A 20,556-nucleotide genomic window follows, 5' to 3' on the forward strand; every position below is an offset into this window, starting at 1 on the left:
TCTCCATGTTCCTCTGAAATATTGCTGCAGCTGATCGAATTCCAAAAGGGCACCTGTGATAAATAAACAGTCCTTTTTGCGTGTTATTGCATGTAAGTCTCTTCGACGTCTCGACCAGCTCCTGTGTCATGTAGGCCGATGTCAAGTCCAGTTTGGTGAACGACTTCCCCTGGATTAGCTTTTCAAACAAGTCATCAGCCTTCGGTAACAGGTACTGATTCTGTTTCGAAACCCTGTTGATCATAGCCTTGTAGTCTCCACAGATTCTGACTATGCCATTACTTTTCAGCACAGGAACAATGGGGCTGGCCCATTCACTAAATTCAACCGGTGATATGATCCCTTCACGCTGGAGTCTGTCCAGTTCAATTTCGATCTTCTCCCTCATCATGTATGGAACTGCCCGAGTTTTATGATGGACAGGTCCACGTGGATCTGTACCTTGGCTCCCATGAAGTTGCTGATGCCTAATTCGAACAGCGAGGGGAACTTGCTCAGTACTTGGGCACATGTATCTTTCTCCAACGACAATGCCTTGATGTCGTTCCAATCGCATCAGATTTTTTCAAGCCAGTTCCTGCCTAACAGCCTTGGGCCATTGCCTGGGACAATCCATAACGGTAACTCGTGAACCGCACCATCATACGACACTTTAATTGCGGCACTGCCAATCACTGTTATGAGTTCTTTGATGTACATGCGCAACTTGGCATTGATTGGATTCAGCCTGAGCCTCACAGCCTGAGTATCCCACAACTTGATGAATACCCTCTGGCTCAGTATCGATTGACTCATCCCCGTGTCCAGTTCCATCGATACAGGCACCCCATTAAATTTCACGTTGATCATTATCGGTTTGCTCTTAGTTAGGAACGAGTACAGTTCATACACTTCCTCCTTTGGTATCTCGGATTGCATATCCGGATCAGCGCTAGTCTGACCATCATCCTCCACATGGTGTCTCGCAGCACGCTTGCTCATCTGCGGACACTTGCGCTGGAGGTGCCCCATTCTCTGAACTGCCTCCAAAGTAAGTATATCCTTTCGTAAATATGGAAACCAAAACTGCACACAGTATTCCAGGTGTGGCCTCACCAATACCATTCATGATAATGGCAGAGTTCACATGAGGCGCTCACAAGGTAATGTGTGCGCAGTCAATGGTGCCCTGCACCATGGGGAAACCTGCAATTCATACAAACTCTCACACTCACTCCGCCTGCTTGTCTCTGGCTAGAGGGAATGAGATTAAACTGTTCCTCTGTGTCTGGAGAGCCTCAGTGCAGCAATGCACTGCAAACTGCGAGATTTTGCTTATATCTCCAGCAGCAGCCTGAAAGGAGCCACGGTCACCTTGACAGCCACAGGCAGTGCTGTCCTTGCCCTGCTTTGAGGTTGCAGTTGTGGCTGCAGCTATCGGCAGATTTCAGTCACAACCTCTTTTGTGAAGCGAACACGTCTCAAGCGTTGGTCGTCACTGAAGTTGAGATAAGAGAATTGCTCCCTAAAGACCCTTAAGTTGATACGGCCTCCCGCTGAGAGCTCTTCCTCTCCTCCTCCTCCCTCTTCTAGCAGTTAGTCCTGCTCTGCGTGGCCCTTCATTTTCCCAGTTATGCTCAATTCCCAGAGGAAGTCCTACCTGGCCACTCATTTCTGGGAGTGACTTGTTTTAGTATAAGGTTTTAAATGAACAGGAAAGTACTTCATCAGCATTCTGACCACTCCCTGTAGACTATTTAAACTTTAGCCAAGTAAAGGAAATCTCCAAAAACACTAGCAGCCAGGAGAAATAATTCAGCAACTAACCTGTAAGTAGTTCATGATCCATTTAAATAGCGCTGGTGGGGACCCTTCATTCCGATTTACGTCGTGTTCAGCAGGGTGGAGTGTATAATTGAAAACTGACAGCGCTGGTGTCAATCACTATTGCACACTGATTTGCTTGTTCTGCATGCTGCTGATGGTTAAGTAAGTGCACAAACCCCTTTACCAAGATGGCGTCCTGCTCACATACCATCGGAAGTATGTCCGCACATCTCAGACCCCATTTTCGAATGTTAGGTGGCTACACAGCCCACTTAGTCTCCTTGGAGTTATACCACTTTTGTTCTTAGTGTTCTTGTACTATGTACTGACCAGAAAAAATTTATTTGAATTTTCAGGATAAAATGGGAAGGGGGGGGGGCGGTGTGGTGGGGGGGTGGAAAAGAGGAAGAGAAACTGCTTTTTAGGGAAAGCCAAAACTGGCAGCACTGCAATGAGGCAAAGGCAGTCGAGACAGACAATTAACTCCTTTACAAAACTGCATAAGTATCTGGTTAGGATTGTAATTGGTGGTTATAGGCATAGACTCGCTGATTCCTATTATGCTGAATGAAGGAATGCTCCCTGTGGAGGGCTGCAGGCCAAAGCTGAGTAGCGGGCATGCAGGGAGTGAATTAATATTTTTGAATTTTATTTGATTATCTTTGAGATTCAGAAGCTACAGCCCTATCATCAGGATATTCAGTGGAAGGGTACATTGTACACAGTCTGTAAAACATGATTAGGTTTGAGGGCACATCTTCAAACTACTGAAAGGCAAATTTAGGACTGAAGTCAAGAACTTCTTCATGCAAAGAACTGGGATGTTAAATTTATGTTAAAAGCACTATATAAATGCAAATTGTTGTGTTTCATGGGACACATAATGGGCCCAAGTTTCCACAAGAAAAAAAACGGGCGCCCCTCCGAGCTGGGCGCCCGTTTTTCGCGCCTAAAACGGCGCCTAAAAAAATCCTCGGTATTCTCCACCGACTTACAGGTCCTGTGGCACTCGGCGCAGCCGGCACGAGCTGTGGGGGGGGCGGAGTCAGGTCCCTGCGCTGAAAACAGTGCCGGGACCTCTGCACATGCGCGCTACAGTCGGCACGCAAGTGCAGTAGCTCCAGGCACCGAACTGTGTGGGAGGGGCCCGAAGCACGCAGCCCCTAGCCCTGACCCAATGGCCTCACTGGGGCTGCGTGAATGAGGCTCCTCCCACGGCCAGCTCCTGCTCCCCGCCCGACCAGACCCGACACTCGCTCCCCCCCCCCACCGACCCGAGACCCGCTCCCACCCCCCCCCGACCGAGACCCGACACCCGAGACCTGCTCCCCCACCCCCACCCGAGACCCGCTCCCCCGACCCGACACCCGCTCTCCCCCCCCACCCCGCCCCGACCCGAGGCCCGCTCCCCCCACCACCGACCCGACCCGAGACCCGCTCCCCGCCCCGACCCGACACCCGCTCTTTCCCTCCCCCCGACCCGACACCCGCTCCCCCCCCGACCCGACACCCGCTCTTTCCCTCCCCCCGACCCGACACCCGCTCCCCCCCCGACCCGACACCCGCTCTCCCCCCCCCCCCACCGACCCGACACCCGTTCTCCCCCCCCCGACCCGACACCCGCGCTCCCCCCCTCCGACCCGACACCCGCTCCTGTTCCCCGACCCCCCCCTCTCTTCCCCCCCCTCTCTTCCCCTCTTCCCCTCCCTCCCCCTTCCCCTCCCTCCCCCTCCCCTCCCCTCTTCCCTCCCCCCCTCCCCCTCCCTCTCTTCCCTCCCCCCCCTCCCCCTCCCTCTCTTCCCTCTCCCTCTCCCTCCTCTCCCCCTCCCTCTCTCCCTCTCTCTCTCCCTCTCTCGCTCAGCGGCACAAACAGCTGCAGAATTCTCCCTGGCTGAAGCACTTTAACACAGGTAGGAAGATGGTTTATTTAATCTTTTCTTGGCTTATAAATGTTTATTCAGGTTGGATTTATTTGTATAATATTTGTAGAAGTATAAATAAGGATTTATTGTCGAATTTAATGAGTTCCCTTCCCCCCCCCCTCGTTCTGGACGCCTAATTTGTAACTTGCGCCTGATTTTTTAATGTGTAGAACAGGTTTTTTCAGTTCTACAAAAATCTTCACTGGCGCCATTCTACTTTAGTTTGGAGTACATTTTCACTGTGGAAACTTTCAAATCAGGCGCCAGTGGCCGGACACGCCCCCTTTTGAAGAAAAAATTCTGTTCTAAACTAGAACTGTTCTACCTGACTAGAACTGCAGAAAAAAAAATGTGGAGAATTGCGATTTCTAAAATAGTCCGTTCTCCACCAGTTGCTCCTAAAAATCAGGCGCGAATCATGTGGAAACTTGGGCCCATAAAGTTTAAATCCAGGTTCCCATTAATTTGCATATATCTCAAGTTGTTGACTGTCACACTTCTGGTTTATACGCTCGATATTTTTTCAGGTTCATTGGTCACTCCCATTAGCGGACCCCATGTCTTCTACAATGAAAGTTGTACCTTTTTTACCCAAGCTCTACATAAATGAGCATGCAACACAGGGATTGTATGAAGTAAGGCTTCAATTTTACATCAGGTCCCATAATGTACCATGCACCTTGATAGTGTATTAAGTGAATTCTCTTTTCTCTGCACATGGATAAACACCAAATCGCGACACAAACCTCAAATAATAAGTGATTTTAGTTACACAAGATACATAAAGGAACACTCCAGAGTTAACACACTGATATATACATTTCCCTACAGTCCTCAATATATAAAACAAAGCAGCAAATTGCTGTCTCTCTAAATATGGATCTTAAATTCACGTTTACTGACCGTATACTTAATCAAGCCTTACCTTGTTAGACAGGCTATCATAGAACTTAAAAACCATAAAGACTTGCAGCTCCTGAGCGCAAGCCATACACATATTTCGATTGCTCAATCCCTCTCTTACACTAAAAATCTTCCAATATAAATCTGTGGGATTAAATCTCTGCCCACCAAGTTTAGAATCACAGAAAACTCCAGTCAAACGGCTCAATTTTCCCCATACCGTTTTTTGGCGTATTACAAGAGTTACGCCCATTTTTTCTGGCTCCGACTACTCCAAAAAAAAAATTTGCAAGTTTCTCCGTTCTATTTTTTTCAAATTGGTGTCGCGCAGCCTGTCCTTTAGCTTCAGGGGGTGGAATGTAATATCTGCGCATGCGCGAAAAAAAATATTTTTTTTTTTAAGTGACTGCTATGGACGTGCATGCCCAGTACAGCTCCCAGTCTGCATTTGCCCATTTTTAAAGAGCCAGTTGGGTGTGAGAACTTCAATTCTCACTGGAAAAATCGGAGCTGCAATACAGTATGCAACGCGGCTCAAGGAACAAGAATTTCTCTCAGAACGAAGTAGAGGCCCTGGTTCCTGTAATTGAGGCCAGATGGCACGAGCTGGACACCAGCAGAGGTCACATAAAAGTTTCACCAAAAGAAATGAAGAAACACTGGAACCAACTTGCAGACAATTACTGTGCAATGGTGACCACCCCGAGGTCTGGAGGCCAGTGCAAAAGGAAGTGGCAGGACCTTGGTCAAGTAATTAGTGTAAGTAATATTTTCATTTATTCACTGGAATTGCAATTGTAAATGTGACCATCTGTATGCCCCACCAAGCAGAAAGAAACCCTCTCTAAAAGATTATATTTTCAACTTTGCAGAAGAAGATGGCACACAACAAAAGGGAAAGAACTCAAACAGAAGGAGGCCCGGCAAATCTGCACCCACTGACACACTTGGAAGACAGGGTAGCTGTTTTGATGGGTCCTGCCTGGAGAAAAGCAACCACCACTGCACAAGCTGGGCTCACACTCGAGGGAGAGGGTAAGTCCTGCAAATTCCACAGTTTGGCTTTGCTAAATATTAAGTACAGCGCGGGCTAGCCATGCTTCGATTCATGGGGATGTCTCCGTCTGCTACGCTTCGGTTGATGCAATGTGCTATCATTCATTGTGGTCCTTCAAACAAGCCGACTATCTGCGCTGTGTGAGCCTACTCATGCCACACTGCCCCTTCTCTGCTGCTAACCATTTGTCTGTTCTGTTATATTTTGCAGATCTGGAAACATAGAAAACAGGTGCAGGAGTAGGCCATTCGGTCCTTCGAGCCTGCACCACCATTCAAAAAGATCATGGCTGATCATTCACCTCAGTACCCCTTTCCTGTTTACTCTCCATACCCCTTGATCCCTTTAGCCGAAGGGGCCATATCTAACTTCCTCTTGAATATATCCAATCAACTGGCATCAATAACTCTCTGCGGTAGAGAATTCGACAGGTTAACAACTCTCTGAGTGAAGAAGTTTTGCCTCATCTCGGTCCTAAATGGCTTACCCCTTATCCTTAGATTGTGACCCCTGGTTCTGGACTTCCCCAACATTGGGAACATTCTTCCTGCATCCCATCAGAATTTTATATGTTTCTATGAGATCCCCTCTCATTCTTCTAAATTCCAGTGAATACAGGCCCAGTCGATCCAGTCTCTCCTCATATGTCGGTCCTGCCATCCCGGGAATCAGTCTGGTGAACCTTCGCTGCACTCCCTCAATAGCAAGAACGTCCTTCCTCAGATTAGGAAACCAAAACTGAACACAATATTCCAGGTGAGGTCTCACCAAGGCCCTGTACAACTGCAGTAAGACCTCCCTGCTCCTATACTCAAATCCCCTAGCTATAAAGGCCAACATGCCATTTGCCTTCTTCACTGCCCGCTGTCCCTGCATGCCAACTTTCAATGACTGATGTACCATGGCACCCAGGTCTCGTTGCCCCTCCCCTTTTCCTAATCTGCCGCCATTCAGATAATAACCTGCCTTCCTGTTTTTGTCACCAAAGTGGATAACCTCACATTTACCCACATTATACTGCATCTGCCATGCATTTGCCCACTCATCTAACCTGTCCATTCACCCTGCAGGCTCTTAGCATCCTCCTCACAGCTCACACCGCCACCCAGCTTAGTGTCATCTGCGAACTTGGAGATAACGCACTCAATTCCTTCATCTAAATCATTGATGCATGTTGTAAATAGCTGGGGTTCCAGTACTGAGCCCTGTGGCACCCCAATAGTCACTGCCTGCCATTCTGAAAAGGACCCATTTATCCCGACTCTCTGCTTCCTGTTTGCCAACGAGTTCTCTATCCACGTCAATACATTACCCCCAATACCACGTACTTTAATTGTGCACCCCAATCTCTTGTGTGGGACCTTGTCAAAAGCCTTTTGAAAATCCAAATACACCACATCCACTGGTTCTCCCTTGTCCACTCTACTAGTTACATCCTCAAAAATTTCTAGAAGATTTGTCAAGCATGATTTCCCTTTCATAAATCCATGCTGACTTGGACCGATCCTGTCATTGCTTTCCAAATGCGCTGCTATTTCATCTTAATAATTGATTCCAACATTTTCCCCACTACTGATATCAGGCTATAATTCCCGGTTTTCTCTCTCCCTCCTTTAAGAAGTGAGGTTACATTAGCTACCCTCCAGTCCACAGTAACTTATCCAGACTGTTGGAAAATAATCATCAATGCATCCACTATTTCTAGGGTCACTTCCCTAAGTACTCTGGGATGCAGACTATCAAGCTCTGGGGATTTATTGGCCTTCAATCACATCAATTTCTCTAACACAATTTCCTGACTAATAAGGATTTCCTTCAGTTCCTCCTTCTCACTAGACCCTCAGTCCCTGTGTATTTCCGGAAGGTTATTTGTGTCTTCCTTTGTGAAGACAGAACCAAAGTGTTTGTTCAATTGGTCTGCCATTTCTTTGTTCCCCATTATAAATTCACCTGATTCTGACTGCAAGGGACCTACATTTGTCTTCACTAACCTTTTTCTCTTCACATATCTATAGAAGCTTTTGCAGTCAGCTTTTTTGTTCCCAGCAAACTTCCTCTCATACTCGATTTTCCCCCTCCTAATTAAACCCTTTGTCCTCCTCTGCAGAATTCTAAATTTCTCCCAGTCCTCAGGTTTGCTGCTTTTTCTGGCCAATTTATATGCCTCTTCCTTGGATTTAACACTATCCTTAATTTCCCTTGTTAGCCACGGTTGAGCCACCTTCCCTGTTTTATTTTTACTCCAGACAGGAATGTACAATTGTTGAAGTTCATCCATGTGATCTTTAAATGTTTGCCATTGCCGATCCACCGTCAACCCTTTAAGTATCAATCGCCAGTCTATTTTAGCCAATTCATGTCTCATACCATCGAAGTTACCTTTCCTTAAGTTCAGGTCCCTAGTCTCTGAATTAACTGTGTCACTCTCCATCTTAATGAAGAATTCTACCATATTATGGTCACTTTTCCCCAAGGGGCCTCGCACAACAAGATTGCTAATTAGTCCTTTCTCATTACACATCACCCAGTCTAGGATGGCCAGCCCTCTGGTTGGTTCCTCGACATATTGGTCTAGAAAATCATCTCTAATACACTCCAGGAAATCCTCCTCCACTGTATTGCTACCAGTTTGGTTCGCCCAATCAATATGTAGATTAAAGTCGCCCATGATAACTGCTGTACCTTTATGGCACACATCTCTAATTTCTTGTTTGATGCTGTCCCCAACCTCACTACTACTGTTTGGTGGTCTGTACACAACTCCCACTAGCATTTTCTGCCCTTTGGAGTTCTGCAGCTCCATCCATACCGATTCCACATCATCCAAGCTAACGTCCTTCCTTACTATTGCATTAATTTCCTCTTTAACCAGGAATGCTACCCCACCTCCTTTTCCTTTCTGTCGATCCTTCCTGAATGTTGAATACCCCTGGATGTTGAGTTCCCAGCCTTGGTCACCCTGGAGCCATGTCTCCGTAATCCCAATTATATCATATTCGTTAATAGCTGCTTGCGCAGTTAATTCGTCCACCTTATTACGAATACTTCTCGCATTGAGGCACAGAGCCTTCAAGCTTGTCTTTTTAAATACACTTTGTCCCTTTAGAATTTTGCTGTAATGTGATTCATTTTGATTTGGAGGCCAACCCTGGCGAGGTTGAAGCCGATGCAGAAGAAGATTCAGACGTGGATGAGCCTTAAGAGAACATCTTCCCATCCCACCTTCCAGACCCTGTGAGTGTGGGGAAGGGGGAGGGGAGGATGAAGACCCCACTGTTATCCTCACTATGGAAGAGGTGCACGTGGCGCCCATTGAGGTGCCAGCCCCTTTCCTGAGTGCTTTCTCACAGTCCGAGGCTGGGAATTCCAGTGGGGTGCAGCGAGGCACACCCACAGCCCCACTGTCCGAGGATGCGGGTCCCAGTGGGACGCAGCGAGGCACACTCAGGGCCCCACCGTCCGAGACTGTGGGTCCCAGTGGGATGCAGCGAGCCACACCCAGGGTGAGCAGGGGAAGGAGAGCTCGACAGCGCTCTCCTGAGGTGCAGGATCTAACTGTCAGTGAACATGAGGGAGGGAATGCTGCAGGTAGTTGAGACTCTGTCAGGGCACATGAGGGAGGGAATGTCGGAGTTAGCTACTGCAATAAGGGAACACGCCCAGACCCCGCGGCCATTGACAGAAACAACTGCCACTGCCACTCCAATCGCCAGACCAGCTTCTGAAGAGGCCCAAGCCGGGCCCTCCACATTACTGCCTGCCCGCACGCCCCATCAAGAAGTGCGCATTACTCGAAAGAACCCGAGAAACGCTGGAGTCACCAAGACCAAGCGCAGCGGGCAGTCTTAGAATAAGGTGGAGGAGAGATGGGTGCAGCCATTCTTTGCTGTTGCTGCTGCTGTTGGTGTTGCTGCTCTTGTAACTGTTCCCAAATTAAACATTGTTTGTAAGTGATGTAAATTTACAAGTTTAAAAGTTTTTAAGTGATCTTAAAGTTTGTAAGTGAGCATAAAGTTTGCAAGTGATCTTAACTGAAAACTTTAAAGTTTGATGCAAGAATATTTTTGTTAAAGTGACGTGAAGTACAAACAAGTGTTTGTTAAACTTTTGAATAAAATATATTTCAAATTATAACTGAATCATTTCCATTATTTGTTCCATTATTAACACAACTTTTTGAACTAAAGAAGAATCATTTCCATTATTTGTTCCATTAACACAACACATTACGGAACAGGTCCAAACAGTAAATATGGTCCATTTGGAATAGTTGCCGCTGAGCCTTCAGGCAGCAAAGCGTTTGCAGATGAGCTGCTGGCGCAAGGCTCGAGCAAGCGTTAAAGGGGCATGACGGCCCGCCCACCTCTGCCGTCGTGCTCCGGGTTCAGGTAGTTGCATGGCTTCCTCGTCCTCCTCCTCCTCATCATCAGCCACTCTCACCTTCTACTACCAGCTGCTGCTGCCTCATGATGGCTAAGTTATGCAGCATGCAGCACGCAACAGTGAACTGACCGATAATCTCAGGGGAGTATTACAAGTAGCCTCCAGAATGTTCCATCGGAAACGATGTTTCAAGATGCCAATGATCCTCTCTATTATGCTGCACGTCGCAATGAGCAGCATGTTGTATTCCTGGTCAGCTTCCATCTGGCTTATGCGTAGGGGTGTTATGAACCAAGTGGCGAGGCCGTACCCTTTGTCTCGCTGCTGCTGAAACATGGCAGATAAGGCGCTCTTGCGTAGGATGAACGCATCATGGGTGGTCCCAGGGTATCTCGCATCAACTGACATGAAGCAATGCATGTCGTCACAGACAAGCTGCACATTAATGGAATGGAAGCCTTTTCTGTTCCTGTACATCTCAGAATCCTCCAAAGGTGCTCGCAAGGCGATGTGGGTACAATCAATGCAGTCCTGTAGCTTTGGGAAGCCAGCAATCCTGGAGAAGCCCACAGCCCTGTCATGCATTGCTTGGGCAGTAATGGGGAATTTTATGTCGTCATTCCTCCGGGCATATAGTGCAGCAGTCACCTGCCGAATGCAGATATGTGTTGCATGTTGAGAAATGGCGCACACATCCCCAGTTGTGGCCTGGAATGATCCAGATGCATAAAATGAAAGTGCAACTGTAACCTTCACTTCAACTGACAAGGCAGTCCTCCTGATGCTTCTAGGTTACAGGTCCACTTTTACTAACTCGGTTACAACTTCTTTGCAGAAACACAGCCTTCTCACACAGTGCTCTGAGGTTCCTCATGTGATTATGTCTAATCAATCGTCTCCTCCGCAGCACCATCATGCAAAAGGCTTGCACGAGGTATGGCATTGTCAATATTGCCCCCTTAATTAAATTGTAGGTTTGCAAGAAGCTCAAAACAGCGGGACAAAGGGCTTAAAGCTTCTTTACTCTCTCTCGCTCCCCAAGGTCGATACCCTAGTATGGACTACACCCTGGTCTGTGCATGCGCAATAGGCTTGCTTAGAACGGAAAGCTAGGCGTTCAATGAAGACATTTGGGGCAACAAAGTCAAATGCAATTCTTTAATTTTAGATTTTTTTCAAAGTACCACCCCATCACCGACTGAACGTCTCCTCACCTGGCTCAAGGGTCAGCCGGCAGAATCGCTCCCTCGCCCGGACACAGGGGCTCGGTATCCACCCCCTCCATTCCCCCCCCACCCTCCCCCGCACTCCCGAGGCTTCATTTGATGCTGCTGCTGCAGCAGAGTCCAAGCATTCTCATCCCTTCAGTTTGGCTTACACCCCACCCCACTTCCACCACCCCCGGGCTTCTTTTGAAGCCAAGCCCCAAGCTCCTGTGTCCGGGCAAGGGAGCTTTTCTGCCGGCCGATGCACCGACCCTCGAGCCTGATGAGGAGACATTTGGTTGATGGTGGGGTGGTACTTTGAAATAAATCAAAAATTAAAGAATTGCATTAGACTTCCATTTTCTCCCTTTTGACTTTGAAAAAAATTAAGCTTCATGATGCATATTCTTTGTCTTCTTGACTCCCTCCAAAACTTTGCCGAAAAACAATGGTGTCTTTCTGCGGCAATTTTTTAATGTGCGTTGGTTTTTCTTAAGCACCCTGAAGGATTTTTGGGATTGGCCACATATGCCGGTCTCGGAAAAATGTAAGTTGGCCAAACTTGCGTCAATGTGAAAAACTGGCGCAGACATCAGGTTACCAAAAAATACTAAGCTAAAAAAAATCGTAATTGAGTTACGCTGGCGCAGAAACTTTGGGGAAACTTGGATATTTTAATTTATGCCAAAAAAAGCGGAGTGCGCCAAAAGAACGGCGCAGATAACTGGGGAAAATTGAGCCCAAAGGCTCCGCCCTCTTTGCAAAGGATTCAGAAATAATTAAGTAAAGATGAGGGCCTATTATTGGATGTGACCCCCACAGTCTTCGCATAGTGAGCCATGAATGTTAATTGGTTAACATTCCATTTCCTGCTGTATGGCCTTACACCTCGATGAAACCAAATGCAGACACTGATAGTTTCTATTGACAAGATACTTGTGATGCATTGTGAACCAAGCCCTTACATGTTGATTCTAGCACTATCAAAATGCAAGTTTAAAAAAAACCAGATCCTAACTGATCTTGCCATTATAATTTAGGATTTATCCACTAATGAGGGAAAAAGTACTAAATCTTCAAGTCCACGAAATTTAAAGAGAACAAACCAGGAAATAAGAAATAAAAGTGGAAATAGAACTGATCTTCGAGGCTTCATTGGCTATATTTCCAGGAATGTGGCCTCACCTCGCCCTGGAGCCACAGTTGAAAGTTGGGGACGGAAACCCATAAGCAGCTTCCCTGGCATTGTATAATTTCTTTGCTGATATGGTTTCATAAATATTTTTGCATTGTTTTGTGGAGCACAGTGCAAATCCACTGCAGCCAGCCATTAATGAGTTGATGCACCGAGATGTTATCATCAAAGACACATCCCTTCAGCGTGTCCACTCGCCGAAGCAGGGTACGTTCTCTGCTGGCCTCTGAAACCCACTGTGGATTAGTTCTCAGATCATTTTCCAGTCATGGCTTAGAATTAGCTAATACAAGACTACATTCAGGATAAGTACTGGTAAACATATACTTTCAGAAACAAACCTCTCGATATTATAGGCCAGAAATAATTTACCTGCAATTCCATAGATTGGAATTTGGTCGCGAGGGCAAAAGTAAATTTACATTCCATGTGTAGGATTTTGTTTTTATTTTAAAAATGTTTTTTTCTCCTGGTTCAGAATGAATTTAAAAAAGAAGTGTGTTCAGCAAACAAAATACTCAAAGATGTTCACCACACTATAGGTAGCACAACTATAGAAATGGTCTGTGAATTAAATAAAAGGTATCCAGGCAGCCATGGACAAAGCAAATGCAAACATCTCCGAAGGAGAAGCTAAGTATTGTGAAAATTGATATGGTCAGATTATTGGGATGGAATGAAGCTGTGATCTAAACAGATGTGTGATCTTGTCATTTTTTAACCACCATGAGTGTTTTAAGTTTGTCACATAAAAATAATGTCAAATGCACAATTTTGTTTTGCTAATCTCACAAATAAATATATGGATTTTATCTGCACACTCGTATTTCAAGAGGGAAACTCTTCAGGTATTTATTCTTACATGGAATGAATTACATTATGAGGCCATCTACTGCTGACTCCTTGGGCCCAAGGTTCCCTAATAAAAAAATAATGGCGCTCACTCAGCACTGAAAATAAAAATCCTAAGTTTTCTCCCACCATGTGCACCTTCTGGCGCCGGCGTTACCCGAGCGGATCTCGCAGGGCGGGGCTTCCAGTGTGCATCTGAACTGCACAGTGCATGCGCTCAAAAAACCCCCAATTTTGTGTGTAGACCTTCGGCCTGGGATAGTAACGGGCTGCCATGGGTGGAGGACCTTTGGCCTGGGATAGCAATGGCTGCAGTCGACGTCGAGGAGAATCGGGAGAAGGCTGTACTGGATGGCAAAAGACTCTGATTTGCCTGCTGCTTTTTCAAACTTGGAGATTTTAAAAGGTTTCCCAGCACTTTTTAGATGATTTTGGGCAGTGAGAAAAAGGTAAAGATTTTTTCTTTTTTTTGCCAGCATTCATTTATCATCACAGGAGCATCAGTATTGGTAAGTTTATATTGACTTTTATTTTTATACCTGCATATTGTTAGCATTCGCTTTTAAAATTACCTAAAAGTTTATTTATAAGAGACAGGGTTAGGAGTAGGCCAAAAGTAAGGGTTTTTCCTACGGTGCTTTGAGGGTCTGTGCGTCGATTTTAGAAAATGTTGTTGCTGGAGAAAGTTGGCCTTATGCACAGAAATGGTGCAGAAGTTTCTTGTACAGGTACACCAGAGTCAGAAGGTATGGCGCCAAACATTCTGGCGCTGGTAGTAGACGCTGGTGCCCGACACTGGGGAATCTTTGAACTGGGCTTAGGTGCCAAAAAACTCACTGAGCGCCGAAAAAACAGCACCCAGTGATGGGCAAACTTGGGGCCTTTATTTCTCATTTCAGTAAAGTGCAATAAATCACCCTTTGGCTTGAACGAGAAACAAATTTACTTTGACAGCATATGTCTGACAGATTAATTTACCAGCTGTCAATTGTCAGCAAAAGGACAGCTTGAAAGGCTTCTAATACATTGCTGTAATTTCTTCAGTCAAAGAATTGTGGGAAGATCTAACAAATCTGCTGGTACTGTAGTGTTAGCAAGCAGAGAGCAGTGAACAAGACATAAAATGACAAAATCCATAGCGATGGCCTCCTACAAAGGACGTGAGGCTTTCTTTGTTAAAATATGTAAACTTTCTGCTGTAAGCTCAGAAGCAGCAAAAACACAAGGGCATTCGACCTCATCATAGGCGGTCCCTCGAACGAGGATGACTTGCTTCCACCTGAGTTCACAGATGTTTCAATGAAGGACCCGATGTTCCAGTCCTGAATTCCAGTTGAAGGGGTGGAAGATGCCGGTGAGTGGATTTTTTTAACATGTGGTGACCATTGCACATCTGCCACCACACGGGCTTGATAAGAGCTAGGCCTTTATCCAGTGGCAAGGGTTAACCAGGACGACTGGAGACCTGCTCTGCTGCACAGACCTAGTGCGCACACATATCGCAGTGTGGGCTGGCCCGTACTGCCGCTGGGCCCTCGGCTCTTCTGGGCCCCGTCATTCAACCTAAAAGGAGTGTGATATTTTAAAGGTGCCTGCATCACTTTACTGCTGCCCAACGGTGGCCAATAAAGCCAAGTGAACAACAACAAAACAGCTCCGTGAAAAATCCAATTTCGGGATTAAGCCAATCCTTTACTGAATCACTGATCAACAGACTCTATCCTGTTGCTGGGTTCTGACAAGATTTTTTTTAAATCTGAAGATGATTTAGCTCCTGGTTAGCATCAGGGCCTGATAGCCACACACTGTGGGATAAATCACTATGGTAAATATTGTGTTCCGAACACTGATGAGGCTGCACACAGGGAGGTTAAAGTAACAGTGACTGACCTCAGTCTTTAATAAGACACTCCAGAGTGAGGAACAGGCCTTAGGGGCCAGCTTATATACAGTGTTCCCAAGGGATGCTGGTATCCCTTGGGACTTCAGGGGATGAGCTCCCTGGTGGCGGAACATGGGAGTGCATGCTTTACAGATACATAACATCACTCCCCCACCAAATTCAAAGTGAAAACTATTTACAAGGTGAGGTGGTCGGGAGCCTTTCTTTCCCTGGTGAATGGCCTCGGTACAAATGTCTGTTCTGGTGTGTTGGCTGTGCCCTCACTGGATTGGCGTGTTGTTGGACCTGCAGGGCTGCTCGGTGAGCCTGGCCTTGCTGGGCGAGCCTAGCCTTGCTAGGCTGTTGGGCGTGATAGGTTCGATTTCCTGGTCTGGCATGGTGTCGTTGATCCTTTGGATGTGTGTTGTGGGCTCGAAAAAGGTGGTGTCTGCTGTGGGTTGTTCAGGGCAGTCTGTGAACCACAGCCTCGTTTGGTCCAGGTGCTTTCTGCAAATTTGTCCATTGTCTAGGTTGACTACAAACACCCTACTCCTTTCTTTAGCGATCACCGTGTCCGCGATCCACTTGGGACCATGTCCAGAGTTTAGCACATACACAGAGTCATTCATATCAATTTCCCGTGACACAGTGGCGCGACCATCGTTTACATTTTGTTGCTGCCGCCTGCTCTCTACCTGATCATGCAGGTTGGGGTGAACCAGCGAGAGTCTGGTTTTAAATGTCCTTTTCATCAGTAGCTCAGCCGGGGGCACCCCTGTGAGCGAGTGGGGTCTCGTGCGGTAGCGGAGCAGTACTCGAGACAGGCGGGTTTGGAGTGAGCCTTCTGTGACTCGTTTAAGGCTCTGTTTGATGGTTTGTACTGCCCGCTCTGCCTGCCCATTAGAGGCTGGTTTAAACAGTGCCGAGGTGACATGTTTGATCCCATTGCGGGTTATGAATTCTTTAAATTCGGCACTGGTGAAACATGGCCCGTTGTCACTGACCAGTATGTCAGGCAGGCCGTGGGTGGCAAACATGGCCCTCAGGCTTTCAATGGTGGCAGTGGCGGTGCTTCCCGACAATATTTCACATTCAATCCATTTTCAAAACGCATCCACCACCACCAGGAACATTTTACCGAGAAACGGGCCCGCATAGTTGACATGGATCCTCGACCATGGTCTGGAGGGCCAGGACCACAAACTTAGTGGTGCCTCTCTGGGCGCGTTGCTCAACTGAGCACATACGCTGCATTGCCGTACACAGGACTCTGAGTCAGAGTCGATACCGGACCACCACATGTGGGATCTGGCTATCGCTTTCATCATTACTATACCCGGGTGTGCGCTGTGGAGATCCGAGATGAATGTCTCCCTGCCCTTTTTTGGTAGCACTACGCGGTTACCCCACAACAGGCAGTCTTGCCTGAATGGACAGCTTGTCCTTTCGCCGCTGGAACGGCTTGATTAGCTCTTGCATTTCAACGGGGATGCTTGCCCAGCTCCCATGCAGTACACAGTTTTTTTTTACTAGGGACAGCAGAGGATCTTGGCTGGTCCAAGTCCTAATCTGGCGAGCAGTGACTGGTGATTTATCATTTTCAAATGCTTCCATGACCATCAACAAGTCTGCGGGCTGCGCCACCATCAACAAGTTTGCAGGCTGCGCCATTTCCACCCCCGTGGTGGGCAATGGTAGCCGACTGAGAGCATCCGCACAGTTCTCAGTGCCTGGCCTGTGGCGGATGGTATAGTTATACGCTGATAGCGTGAGTGCCCACCTTTGTATGCGGGCTGAGGCATTAGTATTTATCCCCTTGTTTTCAGCGAACAGGGATGTGAGGGGCATGTGATCGGTTTGCAGCTCAAATTTGAGACCAAACAGGTACTGATGCATTTTCTTTACCCCAAACACACACGCTAATGCCTCTTTCTCAATCATGCTGCAGGCTCTCTTGGCCTTAGACAAGCTCCTGGAAGCATAGGCGACAGGTTGCAACTTCCCCGCAACGTTAGCTTGTTGTAATACACACCCAACTCCATACGACGACGTGTCACGTGCTAGCACAAGTCTTTTACACGGGTTACACAATTCAAGCAGCTTGTTTCTGGCTATCTCAAAAGCAATTACTTGTTTTTTTTCCCCAGTATCCAGTTCTCACCTTTGCGCATTAACACATGTAGGGGCTCTAAGAGGGTGCTAACCCCGGTAAGAAGTTAGCAAAATAGTTGAGGAGTCCCAGGAACGACCGCAGCTCCGTGACGTTATGTGGCCTGGGCGCAGTCCTGATAGCCTCTGTCTTGGCGTCTGTGGGCTGAATGCCGTCCGCCGTGATCTTTCTCCCCAAAAACTCCACTTCTGTTGCCATGAAGACGCATTTCGACCTCTTCAGCCGCAGCCCTACGCGATCCAGTCGCTGGAGGACCTCCTCCAGGTTTTGTAGGTGCTCGGCGGTGTCCCGACCAATATGTCATCCTAAAAGACCACCGTGTGTGGTACCAACTTGAGTAGGCTCTCCATGTTTCTCTGGAAGATCGCTGCAGCCGACCAAATTGCAAACGGGCCGTGTTATAGATGAACAGTCCCTTGTGCGCGTTGATGCAGTTGAGGCCCTTCGAAGACTCCTCCAGCTCCTGCGTCATGTAGGCCGAAGTCAGGTCGAGCTTGGTGACTGTCTTGCCCCCTGCCAGCGTCGCAAATAGGTCGTCTGCCTCAGGTAGCGGGTATTGGTCCTGTAGAGAGAAACGATTAATAGTTACTTTATGATCGCCGCAAATCCTGACCGTGCCATCACTTTCGAGTACTGGAACAATCGGGCTAGCCCACTCCCTGAATTCCACTGGGGAGATGATGCCCTCGCGTTGCAGCCTGTCCAGCTCAATCTCCACTCTCTTCCTCATCATGTGAGGTACCGCTTGCGCCTTGTGGTGAATGGGTCATGCCTCTGGGACCAAGTGGATCCGCACCTTCGCCCCGAAAAAGTTTCCAATGCCTGGCTCAAAAAGGGAAGGAAATTTGTTAAGAACCTGGGTACATGTGGCCTCATTGACATGTGATAGCACTCGGATGTCATCCCAGTTCCAGCGGATTTTGCCCAGCCAGCTCCTTCCAAGCAGTGTGCGGCCATTGCCCGGGACAATCCAGAGTAGCAGTTCGTGTACCGTGCCCTCGTAGGTGACCTTGACCATGGCGCTGTCCAGGACAGTGATAAGCTCTTTGGTGTATATTCTCAGTTTCGTGTGGATGGGGCTCAGGGCTGGTCTGAATGCCTTGTTGCACCACAGTCTCTCAAACATCTTTTTACTCATGATGATTGGCTAGCGCCGGTGTCCAGTTCCATGGCTCAAAATTGCTTTGATCCACCATGGACCGATCTTCCTCTGCCATGTGGTGATTAGCAGATTTTGCAGGGCTTGCAGCTCATTTGCAAGCTCGTTGGAGGTGCCCCATTGTTCCACAGCTCTTGCAAACATACCCTTTGAAGCGGCATGAATAGGCTGAATGGAAGCCTCCACAACGCCAACAAAGTGTGAATTGTCTTGCATTCATCCTTTGTTGGGGACTCTGAGTCATTTGGGTCACCTGAGGCCTGCTGGCAGTTGCAGACTCATGGGTTCTGTCCTGTACATTTCTGCTCGCAAACACAGTTCCAGTTAATTTATGAACATTGCTCGCACTTGTGTGCTGAGAGATTTGTTTGGTGTTATCACTGGTGGACATAAACTCCTGTGCTATCGCAATGGCCTTACTGAGTGTCGGTGTCTCTACAGTCAAAAGCTTTTGTAGGATGGTCTCGTGGCCAATGCCCAGTACAAAAAAGTCTGTGAGCATTTGCTCCAGGTAGCCATCAAACTCACATTGTCCTGCAAGTCGCCTTAGCTCGGCGACGTAGCTCACTACTTCCTGACCTGGCGCGTGCAGAGGCGATACCTCGCCATCAGCAGACTCTGCCTCGGGTTAAGATGCTCCCGAACCAGGGTACACAGCTCCTCATACGACTTATCTGTGGGTTTCACTGGAGCCAAAAGATTCTTCATGAGGTTGTAGGTCGGTGCCCCGCAGACTGTGAGGAGGACCGCTCTCCTTTTTGCAGCGCTTCCTTCTCTGTCCAGCTCGTGGGCTACAAAGTATTGGTCTAGCCATTCGACATAGGCTTCCCAGTCCTTACCCTCCGAGAACTTCTCCAGGATGCCCACAGTTTGCTGCATCTTTGCATTGGATTCGTATTCTCGTCGCCTGTTCTTGTGTTCCGAACACAGATGAGGCTGTACACAGGGCTGTTAAAGTAACAGTGACCTCAGTCTTCAATAAGACACTCTCGAGTGAGGAACAAGCCTTAGGGGCCGGACTTCAGGAGATGAGCTCCCTGGTGGCGGAACATGGGAGTGCATGCTTTACAGATGCACAACAGTAAACATGTTGGTGTAAGATACCTAACCAATGTAATTTTGTTTCTGGTGTTACTGAAACTTTGATTTAACAATACAGGTACAACGTCTGAAATCCGGAATCCTTGGGACCGAGTCCGTGCCGGTTTGGGGTTTTTCCGGATTTCAGACAAGAAAATAAATAATCTGAAATCTGGAATGCTCGACCGAATCCGAGCAGTAAACTCCGAAATGCGGCAAAACGCGAAATCCGGCACGGATTTGGTCGAGGATTCCAGATTTCAGACTATTTATGTTCTTGTCTGAAATCCGGAATCCTTGGCTGAGTCCGTGCCGGATTTCGGGTCTTGCTGCTCTTTGCGCCCACCGCGACCGCGACCGCGACCCCCCCCCCCCACCGGCGCAACGCTTTTTACTGGCAAGTAGCCTCCTTATTCCTCCTACCAAACTGAACAACCCCCTGTTGGCTGCCTCAAAAATGTCTGGTTTTCGGACAATAATTCCGGACAACTCCATCAGCAATGCGCAAAATGTCCGGTTTACGGATAATTCCTGTTTTCGGAGTTCTGGATTCGGGACATTGCACCTGTATTTAACACATTTTAACCAGAATAGGAATTTCCTACCTTGTAAGTAACAATTTTTGTTGCAACAAATGATGTCTGGATGGTTGAAGGCGATGATCTGAACTCCATTGGCTGGTAATAGAGCTAGGATTTCAAAAATAAAATACACTTTAGAAATATATAAAAGAATTGTGAAATGCGAATTTATAAATCTTTTTAGACTCAGAAAAGATGTTGATCAAAGGAAAGCTGCCTATGACAGTATCTTTTTCGAAGATATAATTTACAATCACAATAGACCTTTTCTGGTATCAAGTGTTCATTCTTTGGGGCACAACATTAGAACCTTTTTAAAATGGAGAAAATAGCGGTACATTTTCTTCCAGTCATTACCGCT

At 47.3% G+C, this 20,556-nt stretch overlaps 1 protein-coding gene across 4 annotated transcripts in view; it reads right to left on the reverse strand.

Annotated features, from left to right (window-relative positions):
• Nucleotides 1-20,556, reverse strand: part of LOC139226519 (serine/arginine repetitive matrix protein 3-like) — a 1,009,807-nt gene that overhangs the window by 718,552 nt on the left and 270,699 nt on the right. For all 4 annotated transcript variants that reach the window (XR_011587274.1, XR_011587275.1, XM_070857353.1 and 1 more), the window contains one exon: nucleotides 20,220-20,303. The gene's annotated coding sequence lies outside the window, so the exon portion shown is untranslated. The remainder of the gene's footprint in view (nucleotides 1-20,219; nucleotides 20,304-20,556) is intronic.

This window comes from Pristiophorus japonicus, chromosome 16, assembly GCF_044704955.1.
Source record: "Pristiophorus japonicus isolate sPriJap1 chromosome 16, sPriJap1.hap1, whole genome shotgun sequence".
NCBI classification, from domain to species: domain Eukaryota; kingdom Metazoa; phylum Chordata; class Chondrichthyes; family Pristiophoridae; genus Pristiophorus; species Pristiophorus japonicus.